The 7,468-nt window shown below is 40.5% G+C and overlaps 1 pseudogene; it reads right to left on the reverse strand.

The window, feature by feature from the left end:
* Positions 1-6,805: 6,805 nt before the first annotated feature.
* On the reverse strand, positions 6,806-7,264 carry LOC106146416 (annotated as a pseudogene).
* Positions 7,265-7,468: the final 204 nt, after the last annotated feature.

Here is a 7,468-nt window from a genome sequence, read left to right on the forward strand (position 1 = left end):
CTGGAAACACCATAATTCTTTAGCCAACACCATAGATCTATACATGGCCGACCATTCCTATCTTTGCTTCATTTCTGCTATCCATCATGGTAAAGTATGCTCACCTTGCCATTGGTACCTGAGCACTGCCACTTGCCCCCCCCCACTCCAGGGTTAATTATATCTATTGCATTTAAGTGCTGCAGTTGAGTGACTACATCTCCAGTACAAGGTCTGGTGTATACAGAAGAGCAAAGGAGGAATTCTTCAAGGATGCTGGTGCTCCTCTTAACAGATCTATTTCTTTTTTTTCCCACAAACCTATTTCTTAAGCTACTAGTAAAGGGCAGACTTACTGGAGCCTCCCAGTGTGGGAGGGTAGTTTTTACCTGGAAAATCCACTTCAGCATTTCCATTTCCCTGAGCCTTTGAGGGCTGTCATCAACAGCAAACCAAGGACTATCAGGGACCTCCAGCTTACTCACAGTGGACCATCTTGTGACTCATATTTCAGCAAGCCAACCAAGTAAACTTAGCAACATTTTTTTAACTCCATGTGCCATGGCATTAAGTTCAGAATCTCTGCTTCATGGGCCTGTATCAAGAAGTTCAGTCTCATTTAGATTTATGTCCCTTCCATTATTATCCCACACTCTTAAAATCATTCCTATACTGTTTCTCAGACCTCTGCTTAAAAGAAGTAGACAATGCAAGAAGCTGTTTGGGAGCATAGCGTACTTTCTCTTGGGTCATGCTGTAGACCTCACCTCTAGGAGCCTTCCGAATGTTGAGTCTGCTTATAAGCCTAGAGGCAAAAGTGGGTGTGGAGGGTGAGTTCTGAGGAGCAACAACTTCCTCTTATCTGGTAAATGCATGAGGAAAATCATTACCATTTCCCTATGCAAAGCAAGTTTCCTCAGGCAGAGGTGCAGAGGCCAGCACTACAGGGTGGAGGTGGGGCTGTTTCCACTAAGGATGAAGAAATCTCCTTCTCTGGCACAGTAATTCATCAGAATCTAGGAGTTTAATTCTGCCAGCTTTCTTACAAACTTCCTTACAAACATCTACACTCTAATTTATAATATCTCAATCTTTTCTAACCAGTGCCTCATTTTAACTGCAGGTAGTCTTTGAGGTTGAGTGCTAAACTCATGTGTAGTTCAGCTGATCACATCACGAGGGTTTGTGTTTGGTTTTTGGCAACTTTGGTCCTAAGAAGAGAAGAATAAAGGAGAGAAGATTCTCCTTCAGGATGTACTGAAAAGACTTTAGATTGTTACATGTCTGGAGCTCTTTTTTTTTCTTTAGAAGTTTGTCCAGGGATGCTAAGAGCAACCAATCAGCACTAATATATTTCTTTCTAAAAGAGTTCAAAATTATTGTATAGAGAGTCTCACAAGTGGCAAATTAGGAAAATCAAATAGATTTATGTTGGGTCTTACTTCATACAGTTCGCATCATGAACTATCAGTACTCTACATTATCATAAAGTAAGACCCTGGCAACTTTAGGCCTCATCAAATTAGAGCACCAGGGGCTGGGGATTTAGCTCAGCGGCAAAGCGCCTACCTAGCAAGCGCAAAGTCGTGAGTTCGGTTCCCGGTACCAGAGAAAAAACAAACAAACAAACAAAATTAGAGCACCAATTCCAGAAAACACTAAACCGATTATAGAAATTATCCTTAGAATTCTGTTTCTCAATAACCACTCCTGCTACCACAATCTGTATTAGTTAAGGCTCTCTAGAGGAACAGAATCAATAGAAAATATATGTGTAATTATGCCACGGGTTTATTGGGTAGTCTTACAACACCAAAGGCTGGAGAGTCCACAATGACTGCCTGTGGGGTCAGAGGCAGAAGAACTCCCAGTGACCATCTGCATGCTGGAGAGCCCGATGATCCAGTAGCTGCTGATCCCAAGACAGAAGCTGACAAACAGAAGGTCAAGGATGCGGCAGTCCAAGGCTGAAGAACTAGAAGCTCACTGTAGAGTCACGGGTGTGAGTGTGCTTTGGAAGGCTGAAGAAACTGAAGACTGATGTCTAAAGGTGATGATGGCAAAGACTGAGGATCTTCCAAAATGGGCACACTTCCTTCTTCTTTCCCTTTTTCATCCATCCAGACTGAAAGCCTATCAGTTGGTGCCACCCACATCCGGGTCTTCCCTCCTCAGTGTTAGGTTTGGCAAGAGTAAGAGTGGGGCACAGGAAGGCTGCTGAGAGAGAGAGAGGCAAGGGCCTTCTGAGAGAGGAAGCTGGGGAACAAAGACTATATGTAGGGCTAGGTTGGCGGTGGAGTTTAGGGAGCAGTCTGGGTGATGTGGCAGATGATGATTGGGCAGAGGTGGAAAAAGCAAGCAGGAAAAGGAAACAGGACATTGTAACCCGGCCAGGGGAGGAGGAAGGCAGGGCTTAGCATGTGGTCATCTCTGGGTCCTGCCATGTTGGCTTTTTTCCATAGTGACTTGATCAGGAAATTTTGTATGGGCAGAAACCCATCACTCAGTTTGCTGGCCTACGTGTCAATCATTCAGAGATACACCCACAACTGTGCTTTACTAACCTGCTGTCATTCTTAGTCCATTCAAGTTGACATATCATGATGAATAGTCACAGTTACCATAAAATCCTTACTTAACAGCACAAGTGAATGAAATAAGTAATAAATAATGAAGAAAGAAACAAAGTATTGCTTTGCTTTCCTGGCACAAGTGTAGAGCCACACACAAAATAATGAAGTTGGAACTTGCTATTTTTCCCCTCCAACCAAATTCATGTGCTGAGAATTTAATCCCTAATGCAGTCGTATTGAGAGGTGGGGCTTAGTGGGAAGTGTTTAGGTTTAATGGACTAATGCTGCTAGGCTTTCAGGAGACGGTTCTCTAGCTCTTCTGCTATGGGGGACACACCAGTCTCCTCTCTAGAGAACCTGTCAATATGACATCATCTTAGAACCAGAGACCCAGTCTTCTAGTATATCAGTCTTTGACTTCCTCACCTCCAGCACTGTGAAGAGAAAGATTTGTGTGGGGAAGGGCGGGGACTGGGATTTTAACCTATGGCCTCCACATTGACTATATCCCCTGTCTTTTTAACTATGTTTTGTTTTGAGACAGGTCTTACTAAATTAGTAAATTTCCCAGGCTGGACTGGAACGTTTTCAGCCTTCCAGAGTTCTAGGATTATGTCCATGTGCCACCATGTCCAGTTTAAATTTCTGTTCTTAATAAATTATGCATTTCTACTCTCTGCTTTTCTCTAGCATCAGGTTACATGTGGTTGACTGTGTTCCTTGTTGAGTCTTCTCAGAAAACCTTCAGTATCAAGTGATTCCTGGCCAAGACACAAAAGCAACATTGTCTCCTTTCCTAGTGGACTTAGATAAAAACTGGTGATAAAATCAGGTGCAACTCCAAGAGGTGATAAAATCAGGTGCAACTGGTGATAAAATCAGGTGCAACTCCTAAATCTCCGTCAACAAATGAATAAACAAAATGCAGCATATCCAAACCAAGTTGAGTCTACAAGGAGTTACACACAAGATGGCACATAGATTTATGTTGAATCAAGGTCACTATTGTCTCACTATATCAACTTGAAAACATTATTACTTGTGAGTTGGAAATGTTTTATTAAGAAAAGGATTTTTTAAACTTCAGTGTTCTGCATTCATAGGTTGATTTAATAATGAATGGATGAAGCTTTCTTTATGAAAAAAAATTACCCACTCTCCGATACAATATTCTACAAAACGGACAAAGACAGACCTTTTACCTCACACAATAGATAGACATTAACTCAAAATGGATCAAAGACATAAATATAAAAGCAAAAGCTATAAAATTCCTAGAAAAAATGTAAGAATACATTTTCATTGTGGATTTGGCAATAGCTTCACAGACATGATTCCAAAAATATATTCAAAAAAAAGAAAATTGAGCATGGTGTGCACACCTATAATCCTAGCACTCAGGAGGCTGAGGGGAGGAGGACTGCTGCAAGTTCAAGGCCAACTTGGGCTCTATCATGAGTTCAAGACCAGCCTGGCCTACATAGCAAGACCCTGCCTCCCCCTCCAAAAACAGCACCCAAACCCTTGTGGAGGGTATCATTCTAATTTACCTGGCAATATGACACACATATATAAAATAAAGACAAAGAGAGCATATTCTATAGTTGAGGAGATCTGGGATGACCAGTGCTTTCTGTGGAACAAAAAGTTGTCTGAAAGCTCATGGCTTTTCTTGGTATCAATCAGAAAGGTGGGTGGGAGGTCACAGCATGGTTGAGGAAGAGAAATTTTGTAAGCATTGGCTGTAAGGAGAAAGAACAATTTTGTATCAGGCATAGATGTTCTCTAATTAACAGTATAATTGATAGCTTGATGCATGTACAGCTGGCACCTTTACTGCCAGGAAGGCATAAATTTTTTCTAGTCCTGTGGCCTCTGCTGAGATATTATCTTGTATCTTAAACCTGGAATCTCACAGTCTCACTCCATTCCAGCCATCAGCAGGTTGAGACGGGCAATTCTCAACTACGTGCTGTAATGACAAACGTTGGTGTCTTGGCTGGACTCGATCACATTCTTTTAGCCAATTAAGGGAACATCTGTTTCAATATAGTTAGCTCCTTGTCTCAGTGAATAGGGTTGAAGTAAAGATCATGGAAAGTTCAAGGCAAGGGGCTTCGTTTCTCAGGCGTGCACAGCTTGGCAGTCTCCTACAAAAAAGGAACGAAAAGATGCTCAGTGTAGGGAAAATGAACATCAAAGCCCACTGAGACATTACTTCAGACCCACTGGGGTTGCCATAATAAAATAAAGGGAAATAGGAAGTAAGGATATAGAGAAATTGGAACTCTCATTCATTGCTGGTAAAAATGTAGAGTGGCACAGTGTCTGTGGAAGTCAGTTTGGGAGTTCCTCAACAAATTGAACATAGAATTACAATATGATGCAATAATTCTACTCTAGCAATTATGTACTCACGCAAATTAAAAACAGGTGTTAAAACAAAGCTTGTACAGAATTTAATAGTAGCACCATCCATAATAGTTGGATGGTAGAAACACCTAAATCTCCATCAACAAATGAATAAACAAAATGCAGCATATCCAAACCATGGGATAGTATACAGTCATAAAAAGTAATGTTGTTCTGACACATACTACACTCTAGATAAATCTTGAAAATATTATGCTAAGACAAAAAGGCCATGTATTGTACAATTCTCTTTATATGAGCTATCCAGAACAGGTAAATTTATGGAGGACACAAAGATTAGTGGCTGCTAGAGGCTTGAGAGAGCAAGGAATAGGTAGTGTGTACTTAACAGGTCTGGAGTTTCCTTTTGAAGGGATAAGTGTTCCAGAAGTAAATAGTGGTGATGGTTGTGCAACACTATGAAGAGACCAAATGCCATTGAATTGCACACTTTAAAATGGTTAAAAGAGTAGCTTTTTTGTTATATGTAGTTTATCACAATAAAAAATTGTGATCCATCAATTCACGGAGGAATAAACTAATTGTAACAAAAAGGCATGTACTGTACTGAGCAATACAATGGAACACTGATGTATGAAACAATATAGACTAATCTCAAAAAGTATTTTGCTATGTGGAAAAAAATGTCATTTATAAGACATTCTATAAAAGGCAAAACTGTAGTCAGATCAGTAGTTACCAGGTTCTGGGGGTGGGAGATAGACAGAAAAAGGCAGGAGAGGCTTTTTTCAGGTTGTTCCATGCTTTGTATTCCTATTGTGATACTGATTATCCTTTGTATTTGTCATAGTTCATCAAGCTGCATCCCCCAAAAGGATGAATTCTTCTGTATATAAATTAAATCTCATTAAAAATAGCTTTAATTTTTAATACAGAGGAATGTATTTTAGAGAAATGCAGAAAATTAATCAATATATTTTCTTGAGCTGGGGAGGAGAGTGAAGTTAAACATGCCAACATTTCCAAGTCTTTATATGCCTTTCCTCTGAGAATGAAATCACTGTATCTCTATTATTCTGGCTCATGAACCTCTAAGGTAAGTTATTTAAAAATGCAGTCCAAAAAGTGAAGAGAGAGAGAGAGAGAGAGATAGACAGAGAGAGAGAGAGACAGAGAGAGAGAAAAGAAGGAAAACATGGAAAGAAAGCTTTGTAAGTGGGAAGGAGAGGGGGCTTAAAGTGAGGGTAGAGGAATTGGGGGAAAAGAAAACAAGTTATATCATGTAGAGGTACAAATTTTCTATGATGAATGTGATCGTTATGTATATCTAAAATGTACCAATGAAATCTGATGTTAAAAAAAATGCAGTCCAGCTGGATGTGGTGGTGCACACCTATAATCCAAGATACTTGGAAGGCAGAGGCAGGAGGATCTCAAGTTTGAGTTAAAGGCCAGTCTCAGCAATTTAGTGAGACCCTGTCTCAAAATAACATAAAGAGGGTGGGAGATGTAGCACAGTGCAGTGTTTTTGTCTAGCTTGCAGAGGCTCTGGGATCGATCCTCAGTATCTCCAAAAACAAAAAAAAAAAAGAAAAAGAAAGTCCAAAAGACCATTATGAGTATCCCAAATAAAATTTCAGTGAATGGGGCAGTGCTGATGTAACATAAACTCCAGGTCTATTAAAATTCTATTAAAGGAATTCGCTTAAAAAGTATGCTCTTATTTTTAGAAATGTGGACCTCAAACATTGCATTCACCTCCAAGGAACTAAACTTTGGGTGCAGGTATGTGGTTTATAGCCAAAGCCTTATAAGAAATCAGTAAATGATACGGTGACAAATGTGAAATGTCTATATTCTTTTTTTTTAAATATGAAAATTTATTGCTGTTGTGTTTTCATCATCAAAATTTGTGATCTTGGTCTTTCCTTCCTGCTTTTTTATGGGCCGAAGGAGACACTGGCTACTTTAACGACCTTAAGCAGACTCCAGGAATGTCACCAACCGCATGACCTTTGCTACCAAATCCAGCATCTAGAGCACTACTGTTTTCCTCAATAAAGTTCAAGCGCGCAGCATTAAGCACCACAGCTGTGATTTTCTTGTCCTTCTTAATTAGCCAGAACCCCACACACTCCCAGACACCAGAATTTGGCTGTTTGAAACGCTTCACACATACTTTTTCCTTCCCAATTTCCTTTACATGGGAAACACCTCCAAGAGAGCTGGCCTTCAGGGCTGTGCCCAAATGTGCCTCTTCTATTGCTTATTATGCCACTTGTGGTCTCCTCAGTGACTGGGGAGCTTCTTGGCCAATAAAGCCCATGACAATTGCCCATCTTGCTAGCAGGCCTGAGCGAGAGTGTGGTGTCACAGGGAGGAGCGACTGTATTCTTCAATTTGGGGTTGGTGGGGGTGGTGATGGTGGTGAAGGATGTTGGTGATTGAACCCAGAGCTTCTGACTTGCTAATCACCCAATCTACCACTGAGTTATACCCCCAGCTTCTTTAATTTCTATTTTAGCATAAGTATGTCATGAACA

This window comes from Chinchilla lanigera, unplaced genomic scaffold (assembly GCF_000276665.1).
Source record: "Chinchilla lanigera isolate Chin_1 unplaced genomic scaffold, ChiLan1.0 scaffold00005, whole genome shotgun sequence".
In the NCBI taxonomy this organism is placed as follows: domain Eukaryota; kingdom Metazoa; phylum Chordata; class Mammalia; order Rodentia; family Chinchillidae; genus Chinchilla; species Chinchilla lanigera.